This window comes from Schistocerca americana, chromosome 2 (genome assembly GCF_021461395.2).
Source record: "Schistocerca americana isolate TAMUIC-IGC-003095 chromosome 2, iqSchAmer2.1, whole genome shotgun sequence".
NCBI lineage: Eukaryota > Metazoa > Arthropoda > Insecta > Orthoptera > Acrididae > Schistocerca > Schistocerca americana.
In genome coordinates, this window is record NC_060120.1 from 870306926 (window position 1) to 870328753 (window position 21828).

At 45.6% G+C, this 21828-nt stretch overlaps 24 non-coding genes across 24 annotated transcripts; all 24 read right to left on the minus strand.

Moving 5' to 3' along the window:
- Positions 1-293: 293 nt before the first annotated feature.
- On the minus strand, positions 294-409 carry Trnal-caa. Its single transcript has 2 exons — positions 372-409; positions 294-339 (listed from the first exon to the last, which is right to left on the minus strand). It is a non-coding gene; the product is annotated as a tRNA-Leu (tRNA).
- A 702-nt stretch (positions 410-1111) lies between these two features.
- Positions 1112-1227, minus strand: Trnal-caa. The gene is made up of 2 exons: positions 1190-1227; positions 1112-1157 (listed from the first exon to the last, which is right to left on the minus strand). It is a non-coding gene; the product is annotated as a tRNA-Leu (tRNA).
- A 702-nt stretch (positions 1228-1929) lies between these two features.
- On the minus strand, positions 1930-2045 carry Trnal-caa. The gene is made up of 2 exons: positions 2008-2045; positions 1930-1975 (listed from the first exon to the last, which is right to left on the minus strand). It is a non-coding gene; the product is annotated as a tRNA-Leu (tRNA).
- A 702-nt stretch (positions 2046-2747) lies between these two features.
- Positions 2748-2863, minus strand: Trnal-caa. The gene is made up of 2 exons: positions 2826-2863; positions 2748-2793 (listed from the first exon to the last, which is right to left on the minus strand). It is a non-coding gene; the product is annotated as a tRNA-Leu (tRNA).
- A 702-nt stretch (positions 2864-3565) lies between these two features.
- Trnal-caa lies at positions 3566-3681 on the minus strand. Its single transcript has 2 exons — positions 3644-3681; positions 3566-3611 (listed from the first exon to the last, which is right to left on the minus strand). It is a non-coding gene; the product is annotated as a tRNA-Leu (tRNA).
- A 702-nt stretch (positions 3682-4383) lies between these two features.
- On the minus strand, positions 4384-4499 carry Trnal-caa. Its single transcript has 2 exons — positions 4462-4499; positions 4384-4429 (listed from the first exon to the last, which is right to left on the minus strand). It is a non-coding gene; the product is annotated as a tRNA-Leu (tRNA).
- A 702-nt stretch (positions 4500-5201) lies between these two features.
- Positions 5202-5317, minus strand: Trnal-caa. The gene is made up of 2 exons: positions 5280-5317; positions 5202-5247 (listed from the first exon to the last, which is right to left on the minus strand). It is a non-coding gene; the product is annotated as a tRNA-Leu (tRNA).
- Positions 5318-6019: 702 nt separating this feature from the next.
- Positions 6020-6135, minus strand: Trnal-caa. Its single transcript has 2 exons — positions 6098-6135; positions 6020-6065 (listed from the first exon to the last, which is right to left on the minus strand). It is a non-coding gene; the product is annotated as a tRNA-Leu (tRNA).
- Positions 6136-6837: 702 nt separating this feature from the next.
- On the minus strand, positions 6838-6953 carry Trnal-caa. Its single transcript has 2 exons — positions 6916-6953; positions 6838-6883 (listed from the first exon to the last, which is right to left on the minus strand). It is a non-coding gene; the product is annotated as a tRNA-Leu (tRNA).
- A 702-nt stretch (positions 6954-7655) lies between these two features.
- On the minus strand, positions 7656-7771 carry Trnal-caa. The gene is made up of 2 exons: positions 7734-7771; positions 7656-7701 (listed from the first exon to the last, which is right to left on the minus strand). It is a non-coding gene; the product is annotated as a tRNA-Leu (tRNA).
- Positions 7772-8473: 702 nt separating this feature from the next.
- On the minus strand, positions 8474-8589 carry Trnal-caa. The gene is made up of 2 exons: positions 8552-8589; positions 8474-8519 (listed from the first exon to the last, which is right to left on the minus strand). It is a non-coding gene; the product is annotated as a tRNA-Leu (tRNA).
- A 702-nt stretch (positions 8590-9291) lies between these two features.
- Positions 9292-9407, minus strand: Trnal-caa. The gene is made up of 2 exons: positions 9370-9407; positions 9292-9337 (listed from the first exon to the last, which is right to left on the minus strand). It is a non-coding gene; the product is annotated as a tRNA-Leu (tRNA).
- Positions 9408-10109: 702 nt separating this feature from the next.
- Trnal-caa lies at positions 10110-10225 on the minus strand. Its single transcript has 2 exons — positions 10188-10225; positions 10110-10155 (listed from the first exon to the last, which is right to left on the minus strand). It is a non-coding gene; the product is annotated as a tRNA-Leu (tRNA).
- A 702-nt stretch (positions 10226-10927) lies between these two features.
- Positions 10928-11043, minus strand: Trnal-caa. The gene is made up of 2 exons: positions 11006-11043; positions 10928-10973 (listed from the first exon to the last, which is right to left on the minus strand). It is a non-coding gene; the product is annotated as a tRNA-Leu (tRNA).
- A 702-nt stretch (positions 11044-11745) lies between these two features.
- On the minus strand, positions 11746-11861 carry Trnal-caa. The gene is made up of 2 exons: positions 11824-11861; positions 11746-11791 (listed from the first exon to the last, which is right to left on the minus strand). It is a non-coding gene; the product is annotated as a tRNA-Leu (tRNA).
- Positions 11862-12563: 702 nt separating this feature from the next.
- Positions 12564-12679, minus strand: Trnal-caa. The gene is made up of 2 exons: positions 12642-12679; positions 12564-12609 (listed from the first exon to the last, which is right to left on the minus strand). It is a non-coding gene; the product is annotated as a tRNA-Leu (tRNA).
- A 702-nt stretch (positions 12680-13381) lies between these two features.
- On the minus strand, positions 13382-13497 carry Trnal-caa. Its single transcript has 2 exons — positions 13460-13497; positions 13382-13427 (listed from the first exon to the last, which is right to left on the minus strand). It is a non-coding gene; the product is annotated as a tRNA-Leu (tRNA).
- A 702-nt stretch (positions 13498-14199) lies between these two features.
- On the minus strand, positions 14200-14315 carry Trnal-caa. The gene is made up of 2 exons: positions 14278-14315; positions 14200-14245 (listed from the first exon to the last, which is right to left on the minus strand). It is a non-coding gene; the product is annotated as a tRNA-Leu (tRNA).
- A 702-nt stretch (positions 14316-15017) lies between these two features.
- Positions 15018-15133, minus strand: Trnal-caa. Its single transcript has 2 exons — positions 15096-15133; positions 15018-15063 (listed from the first exon to the last, which is right to left on the minus strand). It is a non-coding gene; the product is annotated as a tRNA-Leu (tRNA).
- Positions 15134-15835: 702 nt separating this feature from the next.
- On the minus strand, positions 15836-15951 carry Trnal-caa. Its single transcript has 2 exons — positions 15914-15951; positions 15836-15881 (listed from the first exon to the last, which is right to left on the minus strand). It is a non-coding gene; the product is annotated as a tRNA-Leu (tRNA).
- Positions 15952-16653: 702 nt separating this feature from the next.
- Positions 16654-16769, minus strand: Trnal-caa. Its single transcript has 2 exons — positions 16732-16769; positions 16654-16699 (listed from the first exon to the last, which is right to left on the minus strand). It is a non-coding gene; the product is annotated as a tRNA-Leu (tRNA).
- Positions 16770-17471: 702 nt separating this feature from the next.
- Positions 17472-17587, minus strand: Trnal-caa. Its single transcript has 2 exons — positions 17550-17587; positions 17472-17517 (listed from the first exon to the last, which is right to left on the minus strand). It is a non-coding gene; the product is annotated as a tRNA-Leu (tRNA).
- Positions 17588-18289: 702 nt separating this feature from the next.
- Trnal-caa lies at positions 18290-18405 on the minus strand. The gene is made up of 2 exons: positions 18368-18405; positions 18290-18335 (listed from the first exon to the last, which is right to left on the minus strand). It is a non-coding gene; the product is annotated as a tRNA-Leu (tRNA).
- Positions 18406-19107: 702 nt separating this feature from the next.
- Trnal-caa lies at positions 19108-19223 on the minus strand. Its single transcript has 2 exons — positions 19186-19223; positions 19108-19153 (listed from the first exon to the last, which is right to left on the minus strand). It is a non-coding gene; the product is annotated as a tRNA-Leu (tRNA).
- Between the last annotated feature and the right edge of the window lie 2605 nt (positions 19224-21828).

Sequence of the window (21828 nt, forward strand, 5' to 3'; positions counted from 1 at the left end):
TCGTTAGCACTCTGCATCTCCAGACAAGAGTCGTTTTCGTACCACAAGTGTCCCTTTTGACGTGTTTGCGGCTGTGGCGCGGAAGTAACCTCACGAGGGAACGTCGTATTTACAACCAACACTCTCTGTTTGTAGCTCACACTACCGAAGAAACAGTTTGGTTGCCGTAGGTGCGCTTGTGTTTGATACAAATTTTTGATTTCACTTAGGAGAACACGGCCAGAATCGTGCTGTTGCACTTTACAAAGGATCTCAATGATACACAGGGTGCTCCAGAGAAGCGACAAAATCTGTGTCAGGAGTGGGATTCGAACCCACGCCCTCATTCGAGGACCAGAAGGCTCTAGCTGCTACTGCAGCCAAGGTTTTTCCTTGAGTCTGGCGCCTTAGACCGCTCGGCCATCCTGACACTTGATTTGTTGCTCCTCGTTTGGTCTATTAGAGAACTTACAGTTGATGTAATTGTCGCATCCACGTTGCCACAGTAGACCGGCATCAGTTCTGCACCCGTTACACGTTCGCCAGGTGCAGCCGCACAAATATAGCGCAGAATGTACCACCAAAAGAGTTTCTCAAATCCGTATAATCACGGCACTCAATACATTTTGTTCGAAACTAAGTCGTCTGTTACAGACATCAGAGATTAGACAGAATGCAGAGGTCTATCTGTCGAGTAATATCTCAAGTTTTGGTCACGTTGTAATCTCCATAAAGTAATATTTTGAGTATATGAATTTATTTCGAGTTCTCTGTATTTCATCAGCGACTGTTATTGTACAGAGGATGTACTGGTCAGCCTGCACTGTTTCCTCACACTGTCGTTAGCACTCTGCATCTCCAGACAAGAGTCGTTTTCGTACCACAAGTGTCCCTTTTGACGTGTTTGCGGCTGTGGCGCGGAAGTAACCTCACGAGGGAACGTCGTATTTACAACCAACACTCTCTGTTTGTAGCTCACACTACCGAAGAAACAGTTTGGTTGCCGTAGGTGCGCTTGTGTTTGATACAAATTTTTGATTTCACTTAGGAGAACACGGCCAGAATCGTGCTGTTGCACTTTACAAAGGATCTCAATGATACACAGGGTGCTCCAGAGAAGCGACAAAATCTGTGTCAGGAGTGGGATTCGAACCCACGCCCTCATTCGAGGACCAGAAGGCTCTAGCTGCTACTGCAGCCAAGGTTTTTCCTTGAGTCTGGCGCCTTAGACCGCTCGGCCATCCTGACACTTGATTTGTTGCTCCTCGTTTGGTCTATTAGAGAACTTACAGTTGATGTAATTGTCGCATCCACGTTGCCACAGTAGACCGGCATCAGTTCTGCACCCGTTACACGTTCGCCAGGTGCAGCCGCACAAATATAGCGCAGAATGTACCACCAAAAGAGTTTCTCAAATCCGTATAATCACGGCACTCAATACATTTTGTTCGAAACTAAGTCGTCTGTTACAGACATCAGAGATTAGACAGAATGCAGAGGTCTATCTGTCGAGTAATATCTCAAGTTTTGGTCACGTTGTAATCTCCATAAAGTAATATTTTGAGTATATGAATTTATTTCGAGTTCTCTGTATTTCATCAGCGACTGTTATTGTACAGAGGATGTACTGGTCAGCCTGCACTGTTTCCTCACACTGTCGTTAGCACTCTGCATCTCCAGACAAGAGTCGTTTTCGTACCACAAGTGTCCCTTTTGACGTGTTTGCGGCTGTGGCGCGGAAGTAACCTCACGAGGGAACGTCGTATTTACAACCAACACTCTCTGTTTGTAGCTCACACTACCGAAGAAACAGTTTGGTTGCCGTAGGTGCGCTTGTGTTTGATACAAATTTTTGATTTCACTTAGGAGAACACGGCCAGAATCGTGCTGTTGCACTTTACAAAGGATCTCAATGATACACAGGGTGCTCCAGAGAAGCGACAAAATCTGTGTCAGGAGTGGGATTCGAACCCACGCCCTCATTCGAGGACCAGAAGGCTCTAGCTGCTACTGCAGCCAAGGTTTTTCCTTGAGTCTGGCGCCTTAGACCGCTCGGCCATCCTGACACTTGATTTGTTGCTCCTCGTTTGGTCTATTAGAGAACTTACAGTTGATGTAATTGTCGCATCCACGTTGCCACAGTAGACCGGCATCAGTTCTGCACCCGTTACACGTTCGCCAGGTGCAGCCGCACAAATATAGCGCAGAATGTACCACCAAAAGAGTTTCTCAAATCCGTATAATCACGGCACTCAATACATTTTGTTCGAAACTAAGTCGTCTGTTACAGACATCAGAGATTAGACAGAATGCAGAGGTCTATCTGTCGAGTAATATCTCAAGTTTTGGTCACGTTGTAATCTCCATAAAGTAATATTTTGAGTATATGAATTTATTTCGAGTTCTCTGTATTTCATCAGCGACTGTTATTGTACAGAGGATGTACTGGTCAGCCTGCACTGTTTCCTCACACTGTCGTTAGCACTCTGCATCTCCAGACAAGAGTCGTTTTCGTACCACAAGTGTCCCTTTTGACGTGTTTGCGGCTGTGGCGCGGAAGTAACCTCACGAGGGAACGTCGTATTTACAACCAACACTCTCTGTTTGTAGCTCACACTACCGAAGAAACAGTTTGGTTGCCGTAGGTGCGCTTGTGTTTGATACAAATTTTTGATTTCACTTAGGAGAACACGGCCAGAATCGTGCTGTTGCACTTTACAAAGGATCTCAATGATACACAGGGTGCTCCAGAGAAGCGACAAAATCTGTGTCAGGAGTGGGATTCGAACCCACGCCCTCATTCGAGGACCAGAAGGCTCTAGCTGCTACTGCAGCCAAGGTTTTTCCTTGAGTCTGGCGCCTTAGACCGCTCGGCCATCCTGACACTTGATTTGTTGCTCCTCGTTTGGTCTATTAGAGAACTTACAGTTGATGTAATTGTCGCATCCACGTTGCCACAGTAGACCGGCATCAGTTCTGCACCCGTTACACGTTCGCCAGGTGCAGCCGCACAAATATAGCGCAGAATGTACCACCAAAAGAGTTTCTCAAATCCGTATAATCACGGCACTCAATACATTTTGTTCGAAACTAAGTCGTCTGTTACAGACATCAGAGATTAGACAGAATGCAGAGGTCTATCTGTCGAGTAATATCTCAAGTTTTGGTCACGTTGTAATCTCCATAAAGTAATATTTTGAGTATATGAATTTATTTCGAGTTCTCTGTATTTCATCAGCGACTGTTATTGTACAGAGGATGTACTGGTCAGCCTGCACTGTTTCCTCACACTGTCGTTAGCACTCTGCATCTCCAGACAAGAGTCGTTTTCGTACCACAAGTGTCCCTTTTGACGTGTTTGCGGCTGTGGCGCGGAAGTAACCTCACGAGGGAACGTCGTATTTACAACCAACACTCTCTGTTTGTAGCTCACACTACCGAAGAAACAGTTTGGTTGCCGTAGGTGCGCTTGTGTTTGATACAAATTTTTGATTTCACTTAGGAGAACACGGCCAGAATCGTGCTGTTGCACTTTACAAAGGATCTCAATGATACACAGGGTGCTCCAGAGAAGCGACAAAATCTGTGTCAGGAGTGGGATTCGAACCCACGCCCTCATTCGAGGACCAGAAGGCTCTAGCTGCTACTGCAGCCAAGGTTTTTCCTTGAGTCTGGCGCCTTAGACCGCTCGGCCATCCTGACACTTGATTTGTTGCTCCTCGTTTGGTCTATTAGAGAACTTACAGTTGATGTAATTGTCGCATCCACGTTGCCACAGTAGACCGGCATCAGTTCTGCACCCGTTACACGTTCGCCAGGTGCAGCCGCACAAATATAGCGCAGAATGTACCACCAAAAGAGTTTCTCAAATCCGTATAATCACGGCACTCAATACATTTTGTTCGAAACTAAGTCGTCTGTTACAGACATCAGAGATTAGACAGAATGCAGAGGTCTATCTGTCGAGTAATATCTCAAGTTTTGGTCACGTTGTAATCTCCATAAAGTAATATTTTGAGTATATGAATTTATTTCGAGTTCTCTGTATTTCATCAGCGACTGTTATTGTACAGAGGATGTACTGGTCAGCCTGCACTGTTTCCTCACACTGTCGTTAGCACTCTGCATCTCCAGACAAGAGTCGTTTTCGTACCACAAGTGTCCCTTTTGACGTGTTTGCGGCTGTGGCGCGGAAGTAACCTCACGAGGGAACGTCGTATTTACAACCAACACTCTCTGTTTGTAGCTCACACTACCGAAGAAACAGTTTGGTTGCCGTAGGTGCGCTTGTGTTTGATACAAATTTTTGATTTCACTTAGGAGAACACGGCCAGAATCGTGCTGTTGCACTTTACAAAGGATCTCAATGATACACAGGGTGCTCCAGAGAAGCGACAAAATCTGTGTCAGGAGTGGGATTCGAACCCACGCCCTCATTCGAGGACCAGAAGGCTCTAGCTGCTACTGCAGCCAAGGTTTTTCCTTGAGTCTGGCGCCTTAGACCGCTCGGCCATCCTGACACTTGATTTGTTGCTCCTCGTTTGGTCTATTAGAGAACTTACAGTTGATGTAATTGTCGCATCCACGTTGCCACAGTAGACCGGCATCAGTTCTGCACCCGTTACACGTTCGCCAGGTGCAGCCGCACAAATATAGCGCAGAATGTACCACCAAAAGAGTTTCTCAAATCCGTATAATCACGGCACTCAATACATTTTGTTCGAAACTAAGTCGTCTGTTACAGACATCAGAGATTAGACAGAATGCAGAGGTCTATCTGTCGAGTAATATCTCAAGTTTTGGTCACGTTGTAATCTCCATAAAGTAATATTTTGAGTATATGAATTTATTTCGAGTTCTCTGTATTTCATCAGCGACTGTTATTGTACAGAGGATGTACTGGTCAGCCTGCACTGTTTCCTCACACTGTCGTTAGCACTCTGCATCTCCAGACAAGAGTCGTTTTCGTACCACAAGTGTCCCTTTTGACGTGTTTGCGGCTGTGGCGCGGAAGTAACCTCACGAGGGAACGTCGTATTTACAACCAACACTCTCTGTTTGTAGCTCACACTACCGAAGAAACAGTTTGGTTGCCGTAGGTGCGCTTGTGTTTGATACAAATTTTTGATTTCACTTAGGAGAACACGGCCAGAATCGTGCTGTTGCACTTTACAAAGGATCTCAATGATACACAGGGTGCTCCAGAGAAGCGACAAAATCTGTGTCAGGAGTGGGATTCGAACCCACGCCCTCATTCGAGGACCAGAAGGCTCTAGCTGCTACTGCAGCCAAGGTTTTTCCTTGAGTCTGGCGCCTTAGACCGCTCGGCCATCCTGACACTTGATTTGTTGCTCCTCGTTTGGTCTATTAGAGAACTTACAGTTGATGTAATTGTCGCATCCACGTTGCCACAGTAGACCGGCATCAGTTCTGCACCCGTTACACGTTCGCCAGGTGCAGCCGCACAAATATAGCGCAGAATGTACCACCAAAAGAGTTTCTCAAATCCGTATAATCACGGCACTCAATACATTTTGTTCGAAACTAAGTCGTCTGTTACAGACATCAGAGATTAGACAGAATGCAGAGGTCTATCTGTCGAGTAATATCTCAAGTTTTGGTCACGTTGTAATCTCCATAAAGTAATATTTTGAGTATATGAATTTATTTCGAGTTCTCTGTATTTCATCAGCGACTGTTATTGTACAGAGGATGTACTGGTCAGCCTGCACTGTTTCCTCACACTGTCGTTAGCACTCTGCATCTCCAGACAAGAGTCGTTTTCGTACCACAAGTGTCCCTTTTGACGTGTTTGCGGCTGTGGCGCGGAAGTAACCTCACGAGGGAACGTCGTATTTACAACCAACACTCTCTGTTTGTAGCTCACACTACCGAAGAAACAGTTTGGTTGCCGTAGGTGCGCTTGTGTTTGATACAAATTTTTGATTTCACTTAGGAGAACACGGCCAGAATCGTGCTGTTGCACTTTACAAAGGATCTCAATGATACACAGGGTGCTCCAGAGAAGCGACAAAATCTGTGTCAGGAGTGGGATTCGAACCCACGCCCTCATTCGAGGACCAGAAGGCTCTAGCTGCTACTGCAGCCAAGGTTTTTCCTTGAGTCTGGCGCCTTAGACCGCTCGGCCATCCTGACACTTGATTTGTTGCTCCTCGTTTGGTCTATTAGAGAACTTACAGTTGATGTAATTGTCGCATCCACGTTGCCACAGTAGACCGGCATCAGTTCTGCACCCGTTACACGTTCGCCAGGTGCAGCCGCACAAATATAGCGCAGAATGTACCACCAAAAGAGTTTCTCAAATCCGTATAATCACGGCACTCAATACATTTTGTTCGAAACTAAGTCGTCTGTTACAGACATCAGAGATTAGACAGAATGCAGAGGTCTATCTGTCGAGTAATATCTCAAGTTTTGGTCACGTTGTAATCTCCATAAAGTAATATTTTGAGTATATGAATTTATTTCGAGTTCTCTGTATTTCATCAGCGACTGTTATTGTACAGAGGATGTACTGGTCAGCCTGCACTGTTTCCTCACACTGTCGTTAGCACTCTGCATCTCCAGACAAGAGTCGTTTTCGTACCACAAGTGTCCCTTTTGACGTGTTTGCGGCTGTGGCGCGGAAGTAACCTCACGAGGGAACGTCGTATTTACAACCAACACTCTCTGTTTGTAGCTCACACTACCGAAGAAACAGTTTGGTTGCCGTAGGTGCGCTTGTGTTTGATACAAATTTTTGATTTCACTTAGGAGAACACGGCCAGAATCGTGCTGTTGCACTTTACAAAGGATCTCAATGATACACAGGGTGCTCCAGAGAAGCGACAAAATCTGTGTCAGGAGTGGGATTCGAACCCACGCCCTCATTCGAGGACCAGAAGGCTCTAGCTGCTACTGCAGCCAAGGTTTTTCCTTGAGTCTGGCGCCTTAGACCGCTCGGCCATCCTGACACTTGATTTGTTGCTCCTCGTTTGGTCTATTAGAGAACTTACAGTTGATGTAATTGTCGCATCCACGTTGCCACAGTAGACCGGCATCAGTTCTGCACCCGTTACACGTTCGCCAGGTGCAGCCGCACAAATATAGCGCAGAATGTACCACCAAAAGAGTTTCTCAAATCCGTATAATCACGGCACTCAATACATTTTGTTCGAAACTAAGTCGTCTGTTACAGACATCAGAGATTAGACAGAATGCAGAGGTCTATCTGTCGAGTAATATCTCAAGTTTTGGTCACGTTGTAATCTCCATAAAGTAATATTTTGAGTATATGAATTTATTTCGAGTTCTCTGTATTTCATCAGCGACTGTTATTGTACAGAGGATGTACTGGTCAGCCTGCACTGTTTCCTCACACTGTCGTTAGCACTCTGCATCTCCAGACAAGAGTCGTTTTCGTACCACAAGTGTCCCTTTTGACGTGTTTGCGGCTGTGGCGCGGAAGTAACCTCACGAGGGAACGTCGTATTTACAACCAACACTCTCTGTTTGTAGCTCACACTACCGAAGAAACAGTTTGGTTGCCGTAGGTGCGCTTGTGTTTGATACAAATTTTTGATTTCACTTAGGAGAACACGGCCAGAATCGTGCTGTTGCACTTTACAAAGGATCTCAATGATACACAGGGTGCTCCAGAGAAGCGACAAAATCTGTGTCAGGAGTGGGATTCGAACCCACGCCCTCATTCGAGGACCAGAAGGCTCTAGCTGCTACTGCAGCCAAGGTTTTTCCTTGAGTCTGGCGCCTTAGACCGCTCGGCCATCCTGACACTTGATTTGTTGCTCCTCGTTTGGTCTATTAGAGAACTTACAGTTGATGTAATTGTCGCATCCACGTTGCCACAGTAGACCGGCATCAGTTCTGCACCCGTTACACGTTCGCCAGGTGCAGCCGCACAAATATAGCGCAGAATGTACCACCAAAAGAGTTTCTCAAATCCGTATAATCACGGCACTCAATACATTTTGTTCGAAACTAAGTCGTCTGTTACAGACATCAGAGATTAGACAGAATGCAGAGGTCTATCTGTCGAGTAATATCTCAAGTTTTGGTCACGTTGTAATCTCCATAAAGTAATATTTTGAGTATATGAATTTATTTCGAGTTCTCTGTATTTCATCAGCGACTGTTATTGTACAGAGGATGTACTGGTCAGCCTGCACTGTTTCCTCACACTGTCGTTAGCACTCTGCATCTCCAGACAAGAGTCGTTTTCGTACCACAAGTGTCCCTTTTGACGTGTTTGCGGCTGTGGCGCGGAAGTAACCTCACGAGGGAACGTCGTATTTACAACCAACACTCTCTGTTTGTAGCTCACACTACCGAAGAAACAGTTTGGTTGCCGTAGGTGCGCTTGTGTTTGATACAAATTTTTGATTTCACTTAGGAGAACACGGCCAGAATCGTGCTGTTGCACTTTACAAAGGATCTCAATGATACACAGGGTGCTCCAGAGAAGCGACAAAATCTGTGTCAGGAGTGGGATTCGAACCCACGCCCTCATTCGAGGACCAGAAGGCTCTAGCTGCTACTGCAGCCAAGGTTTTTCCTTGAGTCTGGCGCCTTAGACCGCTCGGCCATCCTGACACTTGATTTGTTGCTCCTCGTTTGGTCTATTAGAGAACTTACAGTTGATGTAATTGTCGCATCCACGTTGCCACAGTAGACCGGCATCAGTTCTGCACCCGTTACACGTTCGCCAGGTGCAGCCGCACAAATATAGCGCAGAATGTACCACCAAAAGAGTTTCTCAAATCCGTATAATCACGGCACTCAATACATTTTGTTCGAAACTAAGTCGTCTGTTACAGACATCAGAGATTAGACAGAATGCAGAGGTCTATCTGTCGAGTAATATCTCAAGTTTTGGTCACGTTGTAATCTCCATAAAGTAATATTTTGAGTATATGAATTTATTTCGAGTTCTCTGTATTTCATCAGCGACTGTTATTGTACAGAGGATGTACTGGTCAGCCTGCACTGTTTCCTCACACTGTCGTTAGCACTCTGCATCTCCAGACAAGAGTCGTTTTCGTACCACAAGTGTCCCTTTTGACGTGTTTGCGGCTGTGGCGCGGAAGTAACCTCACGAGGGAACGTCGTATTTACAACCAACACTCTCTGTTTGTAGCTCACACTACCGAAGAAACAGTTTGGTTGCCGTAGGTGCGCTTGTGTTTGATACAAATTTTTGATTTCACTTAGGAGAACACGGCCAGAATCGTGCTGTTGCACTTTACAAAGGATCTCAATGATACACAGGGTGCTCCAGAGAAGCGACAAAATCTGTGTCAGGAGTGGGATTCGAACCCACGCCCTCATTCGAGGACCAGAAGGCTCTAGCTGCTACTGCAGCCAAGGTTTTTCCTTGAGTCTGGCGCCTTAGACCGCTCGGCCATCCTGACACTTGATTTGTTGCTCCTCGTTTGGTCTATTAGAGAACTTACAGTTGATGTAATTGTCGCATCCACGTTGCCACAGTAGACCGGCATCAGTTCTGCACCCGTTACACGTTCGCCAGGTGCAGCCGCACAAATATAGCGCAGAATGTACCACCAAAAGAGTTTCTCAAATCCGTATAATCACGGCACTCAATACATTTTGTTCGAAACTAAGTCGTCTGTTACAGACATCAGAGATTAGACAGAATGCAGAGGTCTATCTGTCGAGTAATATCTCAAGTTTTGGTCACGTTGTAATCTCCATAAAGTAATATTTTGAGTATATGAATTTATTTCGAGTTCTCTGTATTTCATCAGCGACTGTTATTGTACAGAGGATGTACTGGTCAGCCTGCACTGTTTCCTCACACTGTCGTTAGCACTCTGCATCTCCAGACAAGAGTCGTTTTCGTACCACAAGTGTCCCTTTTGACGTGTTTGCGGCTGTGGCGCGGAAGTAACCTCACGAGGGAACGTCGTATTTACAACCAACACTCTCTGTTTGTAGCTCACACTACCGAAGAAACAGTTTGGTTGCCGTAGGTGCGCTTGTGTTTGATACAAATTTTTGATTTCACTTAGGAGAACACGGCCAGAATCGTGCTGTTGCACTTTACAAAGGATCTCAATGATACACAGGGTGCTCCAGAGAAGCGACAAAATCTGTGTCAGGAGTGGGATTCGAACCCACGCCCTCATTCGAGGACCAGAAGGCTCTAGCTGCTACTGCAGCCAAGGTTTTTCCTTGAGTCTGGCGCCTTAGACCGCTCGGCCATCCTGACACTTGATTTGTTGCTCCTCGTTTGGTCTATTAGAGAACTTACAGTTGATGTAATTGTCGCATCCACGTTGCCACAGTAGACCGGCATCAGTTCTGCACCCGTTACACGTTCGCCAGGTGCAGCCGCACAAATATAGCGCAGAATGTACCACCAAAAGAGTTTCTCAAATCCGTATAATCACGGCACTCAATACATTTTGTTCGAAACTAAGTCGTCTGTTACAGACATCAGAGATTAGACAGAATGCAGAGGTCTATCTGTCGAGTAATATCTCAAGTTTTGGTCACGTTGTAATCTCCATAAAGTAATATTTTGAGTATATGAATTTATTTCGAGTTCTCTGTATTTCATCAGCGACTGTTATTGTACAGAGGATGTACTGGTCAGCCTGCACTGTTTCCTCACACTGTCGTTAGCACTCTGCATCTCCAGACAAGAGTCGTTTTCGTACCACAAGTGTCCCTTTTGACGTGTTTGCGGCTGTGGCGCGGAAGTAACCTCACGAGGGAACGTCGTATTTACAACCAACACTCTCTGTTTGTAGCTCACACTACCGAAGAAACAGTTTGGTTGCCGTAGGTGCGCTTGTGTTTGATACAAATTTTTGATTTCACTTAGGAGAACACGGCCAGAATCGTGCTGTTGCACTTTACAAAGGATCTCAATGATACACAGGGTGCTCCAGAGAAGCGACAAAATCTGTGTCAGGAGTGGGATTCGAACCCACGCCCTCATTCGAGGACCAGAAGGCTCTAGCTGCTACTGCAGCCAAGGTTTTTCCTTGAGTCTGGCGCCTTAGACCGCTCGGCCATCCTGACACTTGATTTGTTGCTCCTCGTTTGGTCTATTAGAGAACTTACAGTTGATGTAATTGTCGCATCCACGTTGCCACAGTAGACCGGCATCAGTTCTGCACCCGTTACACGTTCGCCAGGTGCAGCCGCACAAATATAGCGCAGAATGTACCACCAAAAGAGTTTCTCAAATCCGTATAATCACGGCACTCAATACATTTTGTTCGAAACTAAGTCGTCTGTTACAGACATCAGAGATTAGACAGAATGCAGAGGTCTATCTGTCGAGTAATATCTCAAGTTTTGGTCACGTTGTAATCTCCATAAAGTAATATTTTGAGTATATGAATTTATTTCGAGTTCTCTGTATTTCATCAGCGACTGTTATTGTACAGAGGATGTACTGGTCAGCCTGCACTGTTTCCTCACACTGTCGTTAGCACTCTGCATCTCCAGACAAGAGTCGTTTTCGTACCACAAGTGTCCCTTTTGACGTGTTTGCGGCTGTGGCGCGGAAGTAACCTCACGAGGGAACGTCGTATTTACAACCAACACTCTCTGTTTGTAGCTCACACTACCGAAGAAACAGTTTGGTTGCCGTAGGTGCGCTTGTGTTTGATACAAATTTTTGATTTCACTTAGGAGAACACGGCCAGAATCGTGCTGTTGCACTTTACAAAGGATCTCAATGATACACAGGGTGCTCCAGAGAAGCGACAAAATCTGTGTCAGGAGTGGGATTCGAACCCACGCCCTCATTCGAGGACCAGAAGGCTCTAGCTGCTACTGCAGCCAAGGTTTTTCCTTGAGTCTGGCGCCTTAGACCGCTCGGCCATCCTGACACTTGATTTGTTGCTCCTCGTTTGGTCTATTAGAGAACTTACAGTTGATGTAATTGTCGCATCCACGTTGCCACAGTAGACCGGCATCAGTTCTGCACCCGTTACACGTTCGCCAGGTGCAGCCGCACAAATATAGCGCAGAATGTACCACCAAAAGAGTTTCTCAAATCCGTATAATCACGGCACTCAATACATTTTGTTCGAAACTAAGTCGTCTGTTACAGACATCAGAGATTAGACAGAATGCAGAGGTCTATCTGTCGAGTAATATCTCAAGTTTTGGTCACGTTGTAATCTCCATAAAGTAATATTTTGAGTATATGAATTTATTTCGAGTTCTCTGTATTTCATCAGCGACTGTTATTGTACAGAGGATGTACTGGTCAGCCTGCACTGTTTCCTCACACTGTCGTTAGCACTCTGCATCTCCAGACAAGAGTCGTTTTCGTACCACAAGTGTCCCTTTTGACGTGTTTGCGGCTGTGGCGCGGAAGTAACCTCACGAGGGAACGTCGTATTTACAACCAACACTCTCTGTTTGTAGCTCACACTACCGAAGAAACAGTTTGGTTGCCGTAGGTGCGCTTGTGTTTGATACAAATTTTTGATTTCACTTAGGAGAACACGGCCAGAATCGTGCTGTTGCACTTTACAAAGGATCTCAATGATACACAGGGTGCTCCAGAGAAGCGACAAAATCTGTGTCAGGAGTGGGATTCGAACCCACGCCCTCATTCGAGGACCAGAAGGCTCTAGCTGCTACTGCAGCCAAGGTTTTTCCTTGAGTCTGGCGCCTTAGACCGCTCGGCCATCCTGACACTTGATTTGTTGCTCCTCGTTTGGTCTATTAGAGAACTTACAGTTGATGTAATTGTCGCATCCACGTTGCCACAGTAGACCGGCATCAGTTCTGCACCCGTTACACGTTCGCCAGGTGCAGCCGCACAAATATAGCGCAGAATGTACCACCAAAAGAGTTTCTCAAATCCGTATAATCACGGCACTCAATACATTTTGTTCGAAACTAAGTCGTCTGTTACAGACATCAGAGATTAGACAGAATGCAGAGGTCTATCTGTCGAGTAATATCTCAAGTTTTGGTCACGTTGTAATCTCCATAAAGTAATATTTTGAGTATATGAATTTATTTCGAGTTCTCTGTATTTCATCAGCGACTGTTATTGTACAGAGGATGTACTGGTCAGCCTGCACTGTTTCCTCACACTGTCGTTAGCACTCTGCATCTCCAGACAAGAGTCGTTTTCGTACCACAAGTGTCCCTTTTGACGTGTTTGCGGCTGTGGCGCGGAAGTAACCTCACGAGGGAACGTCGTATTTACAACCAACACTCTCTGTTTGTAGCTCACACTACCGAAGAAACAGTTTGGTTGCCGTAGGTGCGCTTGTGTTTGATACAAATTTTTGATTTCACTTAGGAGAACACGGCCAGAATCGTGCTGTTGCACTTTACAAAGGATCTCAATGATACACAGGGTGCTCCAGAGAAGCGACAAAATCTGTGTCAGGAGTGGGATTCGAACCCACGCCCTCATTCGAGGACCAGAAGGCTCTAGCTGCTACTGCAGCCAAGGTTTTTCCTTGAGTCTGGCGCCTTAGACCGCTCGGCCATCCTGACACTTGATTTGTTGCTCCTCGTTTGGTCTATTAGAGAACTTACAGTTGATGTAATTGTCGCATCCACGTTGCCACAGTAGACCGGCATCAGTTCTGCACCCGTTACACGTTCGCCAGGTGCAGCCGCACAAATATAGCGCAGAATGTACCACCAAAAGAGTTTCTCAAATCCGTATAATCACGGCACTCAATACATTTTGTTCGAAACTAAGTCGTCTGTTACAGACATCAGAGATTAGACAGAATGCAGAGGTCTATCTGTCGAGTAATATCTCAAGTTTTGGTCACGTTGTAATCTCCATAAAGTAATATTTTGAGTATATGAATTTATTTCGAGTTCTCTGTATTTCATCAGCGACTGTTATTGTACAGAGGATGTACTGGTCAGCCTGCACTGTTTCCTCACACTGTCGTTAGCACTCTGCATCTCCAGACAAGAGTCGTTTTCGTACCACAAGTGTCCCTTTTGACGTGTTTGCGGCTGTGGCGCGGAAGTAACCTCACGAGGGAACGTCGTATTTACAACCAACACTCTCTGTTTGTAGCTCACACTACCGAAGAAACAGTTTGGTTGCCGTAGGTGCGCTTGTGTTTGATACAAATTTTTGATTTCACTTAGGAGAACACGGCCAGAATCGTGCTGTTGCACTTTACAAAGGATCTCAATGATACACAGGGTGCTCCAGAGAAGCGACAAAATCTGTGTCAGGAGTGGGATTCGAACCCACGCCCTCATTCGAGGACCAGAAGGCTCTAGCTGCTACTGCAGCCAAGGTTTTTCCTTGAGTCTGGCGCCTTAGACCGCTCGGCCATCCTGACACTTGATTTGTTGCTCCTCGTTTGGTCTATTAGAGAACTTACAGTTGATGTAATTGTCGCATCCACGTTGCCACAGTAGACCGGCATCAGTTCTGCACCCGTTACACGTTCGCCAGGTGCAGCCGCACAAATATAGCGCAGAATGTACCACCAAAAGAGTTTCTCAAATCCGTATAATCACGGCACTCAATACATTTTGTTCGAAACTAAGTCGTCTGTTACAGACATCAGAGATTAGACAGAATGCAGAGGTCTATCTGTCGAGTAATATCTCAAGTTTTGGTCACGTTGTAATCTCCATAAAGTAATATTTTGAGTATATGAATTTATTTCGAGTTCTCTGTATTTCATCAGCGACTGTTATTGTACAGAGGATGTACTGGTCAGCCTGCACTGTTTCCTCACACTGTCGTTAGCACTCTGCATCTCCAGACAAGAGTCGTTTTCGTACCACAAGTGTCCCTTTTGACGTGTTTGCGGCTGTGGCGCGGAAGTAACCTCACGAGGGAACGTCGTATTTACAACCAACACTCTCTGTTTGTAGCTCACACTACCGAAGAAACAGTTTGGTTGCCGTAGGTGCGCTTGTGTTTGATACAAATTTTTGATTTCACTTAGGAGAACACGGCCAGAATCGTGCTGTTGCACTTTACAAAGGATCTCAATGATACACAGGGTGCTCCAGAGAAGCGACAAAATCTGTGTCAGGAGTGGGATTCGAACCCACGCCCTCATTCGAGGACCAGAAGGCTCTAGCTGCTACTGCAGCCAAGGTTTTTCCTTGAGTCTGGCGCCTTAGACCGCTCGGCCATCCTGACACTTGATTTGTTGCTCCTCGTTTGGTCTATTAGAGAACTTACAGTTGATGTAATTGTCGCATCCACGTTGCCACAGTAGACCGGCATCAGTTCTGCACCCGTTACACGTTCGCCAGGTGCAGCCGCACAAATATAGCGCAGAATGTACCACCAAAAGAGTTTCTCAAATCCGTATAATCACGGCACTCAATACATTTTGTTCGAAACTAAGTCGTCTGTTACAGACATCAGAGATTAGACAGAATGCAGAGGTCTATCTGTCGAGTAATATCTCAAGTTTTGGTCACGTTGTAATCTCCATAAAGTAATATTTTGAGTATATGAATTTATTTCGAGTTCTCTGTATTTCATCAGCGACTGTTATTGTACAGAGGATGTACTGGTCAGCCTGCACTGTTTCCTCACACTGTCGTTAGCACTCTGCATCTCCAGACAAGAGTCGTTTTCGTACCACAAGTGTCCCTTTTGACGTGTTTGCGGCTGTGGCGCGGAAGTAACCTCACGAGGGAACGTCGTATTTACAACCAACACTCTCTGTTTGTAGCTCACACTACCGAAGAAACAGTTTGGTTGCCGTAGGTGCGCTTGTGTTTGATACAAATTTTTGATTTCACTTAGGAGAACACGGCCAGAATCGTGCTGTTGCACTTTACAAAGGATCTCAATGATACACAGGGTGCTCCAGAGAAGCGACAAAATCTGTGTCAGGAGTGGGATTCGAACCCACGCCCTCATTCGAGGACCAGAAGGCTCTAGCTGCTACTGCAGCCAAGGTTTTTCCTTGAGTCTGGCGCCTTAGACCGCTCGGCCATCCTGACACTTGATTTGTTGCTCCTCGTTTGGTCTATTAGAGAACTTACAGTTGATGTAATTGTCGCATCCACGTTGCCACAGTAGACCGGCATCAGTTCTGCACCCGTTACACGTTCGCCAGGTGCAGCCGCACAAATATAGCGCAGAATGTACCACCAAAAGAGTTTCTCAAATCCGTATAATCACGGCACTCAATACATTTTGTTCGAAACTAAGTCGTCTGTTACAGACATCAGAGATTAGACAGAATGCAGAGGTCTATCTGTCGAGTAATATCTCAAGTTTTGGTCACGTTGTAATCTCCATAAAGTAATATTTTGAGTATATGAATTTATTTCGAGTTCTCTGTATTTCATCAGCGACTGTTATTGTACAGAGGATGTACTGGTCAGCCTGCACTGTTTCCTCACACTGTCGTTAGCACTCTGCATCTCCAGACAAGAGTCGTTTTCGTACCACAAGTGTCCCTTTTGACGTGTTTGCGGCTGTGGCGCGGAAGTAACCTCACGAGGGAACGTCGTATTTACAACCAACACTCTCTGTTTGTAGCTCACACTACCGAAGAAACAGTTTGGTTGCCGTAGGTGCGCTTGTGTTTGATACAAATTTTTGATTTCACTTAGGAGAACACGGCCAGAATCGTGCTGTTGCACTTTACAAAGGATCTCAATGATACACAGGGTGCTCCAGAGAAGCGACAAAATCTGTGTCAGGAGTGGGATTCGAACCCACGCCCTCATTCGAGGACCAGAAGGCTCTAGCTGCTACTGCAGCCAAGGTTTTTCCTTGAGTCTGGCGCCTTAGACCGCTCGGCCATCCTGACACTTGATTTGTTGCTCCTCGTTTGGTCTATTAGAGAACTTACAGTTGATGTAATTGTCGCATCCACGTTGCCACAGTAGACCGGCATCAGTTCTGCACCCGTTACACGTTCGCCAGGTGCAGCCGCACAAATATAGCGCAGAATGTACCACCAAAAGAGTTTCTCAAATCCGTATAATCACGGCACTCAATACATTTTGTTCGAAACTAAGTCGTCTGTTACAGACATCAGAGATTAGACAGAATGCAGAGGTCTATCTGTCGAGTAATATCTCAAGTTTTGGTCACGTTGTAATCTCCATAAAGTAATATTTTGAGTATATGAATTTATTTCGAGTTCTCTGTATTTCATCAGCGACTGTTATTGTACAGAGGATGTACTGGTCAGCCTGCACTGTTTCCTCACACTGTCGTTAGCACTCTGCATCTCCAGACAAGAGTCGTTTTCGTACCACAAGTGTCCCTTTTGACGTGTTTGCGGCTGTGGCGCGGAAGTAACCTCACGAGGGAACGTCGTATTTACAACCAACACTCTCTGTTTGTAGCTCACACTACCGAAGAAACAGTTTGGTTGCCGTAGGTGCGCTTGTGTTTGATACAAATTTTTGATTTCACTTAGGAGAACACGGCCAGAATCGTGCTGTTGCACTTTACAAAGGATCTCAATGATACACAGGGTGCTCCAGAGAAGCGACAAAATCTGTGTCAGGAGTGGGATTCGAACCCACGCCCTCATTCGAGGACCAGAAGGCTCTAGCTGCTACTGCAGCCAAGGTTTTTCCTTGAGTCTGGCGCCTTAGACCGCTCGGCCATCCTGACACTTGATTTGTTGCTCCTCGTTTGGTCTATTAGAGAACTTACAGTTGATGTAATTGTCGCATCCACGTTGCCACAGTAGACCGGCATCAGTTCTGCACCCGTTACACGTTCGCCAGGTGCAGCCGCACAAATATAGCGCAGAATGTACCACCAAAAGAGTTTCTCAAATCCGTATAATCACGGCACTCAATACATTTTGTTCGAAACTAAGTCGTCTGTTACAGACATCAGAGATTAGACAGAATGCAGAGGTCTATCTGTCGAGTAATATCTCAAGTTTTGGTCACGTTGTAATCTCCATAAAGTAATATTTTGAGTATATGAATTTATTTCGAGTTCTCTGTATTTCATCAGCGACTGTTATTGTACAGAGGATGTACTGGTCAGCCTGCACTGTTTCCTCACACTGTCGTTAGCACTCTGCATCTCCAGACAAGAGTCGTTTTCGTACCACAAGTGTCCCTTTTGACGTGTTTGCGGCTGTGGCGCGGAAGTAACCTCACGAGGGAACGTCGTATTTACAACCAACACTCTCTGTTTGTAGCTCACACTACCGAAGAAACAGTTTGGTTGCCGTAGGTGCGCTTGTGTTTGATACAAATTTTTGATTTCACTTAGGAGAACACGGCCAGAATCGTGCTGTTGCACTTTACAAAGGATCTCAATGATACACAGGGTGCTCCAGAGAAGCGACAAAATCTGTGTCAGGAGTGGGATTCGAACCCACGCCCTCATTCGAGGACCAGAAGGCTCTAGCTGCTACTGCAGCCAAGGTTTTTCCTTGAGTCTGGCGCCTTAGACCGCTCGGCCATCCTGACACTTGATTTGTTGCTCCTCGTTTGGTCTATTAGAGAACTTACAGTTGATGTAATTGTCGCATCCACGTTGCCACAGTAGACCGGCATCAGTTCTGCACCCGTTACACGTTCGCCAGGTGCAGCCGCACAAATATAGCGCAGAATGTACCACCAAAAGAGTTTCTCAAATCCGTATAATCACGGCACTCAATACATTTTGTTCGAAACTAAGTCGTCTGTTACAGACATCAGAGATTAGACAGAATGCAGAGGTCTATCTGTCGAGTAATATCTCAAGTTTTGGTCACGTTGTAATCTCCATAAAGTAATATTTTGAGTATATGAATTTATTTCGAGTTCTCTGTATTTCATCAGCGACTGTTATTGTACAGAGGATGTACTGGTCAGCCTGCACTGTTTCCTCACACTGTCGTTAGCACTCTGCATCTCCAGACAAGAGTCGTTTTCGTACCACAAGTGTCCCTTTTGACGTGTTTGCGGCTGTGGCGCGGAAGTAACCTCACGAGGGAACGTCGTATTTACAACCAACACTCTCTGTTTGTAGCTCACACTACCGAAGAAACAGTTTGGTTGCCGTAGGTGCGCTTGTGTTTGATACAAATTTTTGATTTCACTTAGGAGAACACGGCCAGAATCGTGCTGTTGCACTTTACAAAGGATCTCAATGATACACAGGGTGCTCCAGAGAAGCGACAAAATCTGTGTCAGGAGTGGGATTCGAACCCACGCCCTCATTCGAGGACCAGAAGGCTCTAGCTGCTACTGCAGCCAAGGTTTTTCCTTGAGTCTGGCGCCTTAGACCGCTCGGCCATCCTGACACTTGATTTGTTGCTCCTCGTTTGGTCTATTAGAGAACTTACAGTTGATGTAATTGTCGCATCCACGTTGCCACAGTAGACCGGCATCAGTTCTGCACCCGTTACACGTTCGCCAGGTGCAGCCGCACAAATATAGCGCAGAATGTACCACCAAAAGAGTTTCTCAAATCCGTATAATCACGGCACTCAATACATTTTGTTCGAAACTAAGTCGTCTGTTACAGACATCAGAGATTAGACAGAATGCAGAGGTCTATCTGTCGAGTAATATCTCAAGTTTTGGTCACGTTGTAATCTCCATAAAGTAATATTTTGAGTATATGAATTTATTTCGAGTTCTCTGTATTTCATCAGCGACTGTTATTGTACAGAGGATGTACTGGTCAGCCTGCACTGTTTCCTCACACTGTCGTTAGCACTCTGCATCTCCAGACAAGAGTCGTTTTCATACCACAAGTGTCCCTGTTTCGCAGTTGGTACTATTTCGAGAGTTTTCGACGTTGTAATATCTTTATTTAAATTCTCCTTCGGCATCCATCCTATTATACTTGGCCGCTTCGTTTTCTTCTGTGTTTCGACTTGGCCGACTTATCCATCCTATTATACTTCGCCGCTTCGTTTTCTTCTGTGTTTCGACTTGGCCGACTTATCCATCCTATTATACTTGGCCGCTTCGTTTTCTTCTGTGTTTCGACTTGGCCGACTTAGCTCGACTGACGCGAAAGCTGACGCTTTCATTTCGCCTTTTATGTACTTGGTTTGTGTAAGAAATGACTGTGAGAATCTGTCGTCGTAGAAATCTTTTATTCTTGTTCTATGGTTCGTCTGTATATGCCGCAGTACCTGTTCCTTCTGATATTCATTTACGTCCAAAGTACTTTCCATCGTTTTTCTTAGCAATAAGAGCCATGTAATATCGTAAGGATCTAACACCCCAGTTTGATAGAATTTCACGACGTCCGTCAGAAAGCATCCCTATACCGCTAAAAATCGATGTCAATCCCTCCCCCATCTCCAGTTGTACAAATTACCGCACCCGGTTAATCCGTGATGAAATTTGTCGACTAGACCACACTGAAGACATTTAGCAGTAGCATGCAACGAAATTGGACGTAATTTTTTAATAGTAGCTACCGTATTGTTCTCCACCGATGCCACGTTGTTTGTTTTTTTGTGCTTACATTCTCCCAAATAGACTTTCAGTTACAAGATGGGAATTTTGATGCAGCATTGTTGGATATATCCGTTTAATGGCATTTCTACAATAAATCACTGGTTGTTAAGAGCGTTTTTCTCAACCTGGCTTCGCTTACATAACTCGCTAAGATGTAAGGTTCACGTTGGTTATATACTTTACTTGGAAGTTTATATTATTTGTGTCAGTCGGGTGATGAATACGTACGAAGAAAACTACATGGAAAAGTCATGCGGTTATGTTTTGAGGGTGGTTGGGTATGAGTCTGGAGGTTCATTTCAGGAAAAATGGTTCAAATGGCTCTGAGCACTATGGGACTCAACTGCTGAGGTCATTAGTCCCCTAGAACTTAGAACTAGTTAAACCTAACTAACCTAAGGACATCACACACATCCATGCCCGAGGCAGGATTCGAACCTGCGACCGTACCGGTCTCGCGCTTCCAGACTGCAGCGCCACAACCGCGCGGCCGCTTCGGCCGGCTTTCAGGAAAAGTGCAGCAGCCTTTCATTGGATGTCAGTTAGGGTCAGGCTGCCGTCCGTCCTTGTTTTTGTTAGCGTTTACAACCAGCTAAATTAAGTTCCATTTTCACACAAATCTATTGGCTAGTTGCATCATCTTTCTCGCCTGTAAATGCCTCTGAGCACTATGGGACTTAACATCTGGGGTCATCAGTCCATCAGTCCCCAAAAACTCAGAACTACTTAAACGTAACTAACCTAAGGACGTCACACACATCCTTGCCTGAGGCAGGATTCGAACCTGTGACCGTAGCGGTCACGCGGTTCCAGACTGAAGCGCCTAGAACCGCTCGTCCATTGCGGCCGGCTTTTTCGCCTTTCATTATCATTTTAGAATACTCTTTTCTGGTAGCAGGCTTTGTAAAAGATGCATATGTTAACAGTTTTGATTTTTCATGTTACGTTCACGGCTCGCCGGATTATTTCTACTACGAGTTGCTGTGTACTATTCGTTACTTCCTTCCAGTTTTGGAGGAGGAGGAGGAGGAGATTAGCGTTTAACGTCCCGTCGACAACGAGGTCATTAGAGACGGAGCGCAAACTCGGGTGAGGGAAGTATGGGAAAGGAAATCGCCCGTGCCCTTTCAAAGGAATCATCCCGGCATTTGCCTGAAGCGATTTAGGGAAATCATGGAAAACCTAAATCAGGATGGGCGGAGACGGGGTTGAACCGTCGTCCTCCCGAATGCGAGTCCAGTGTGCTAACCACTGCGCCCCCACGCTCGGTTCCAATTTTGTTGCCGCCATTGTAAATGGGCATTTTTAGGGATGATGAGAAGCGTTTTATTTTGTCCACTTTCTGGGCCTATGGTATTGTTCGATATTGGAACCTTCGCATGTTAATTTACTGCTTATCCTTCACAGATTCCTTGAAATTTTGGGTTAAGG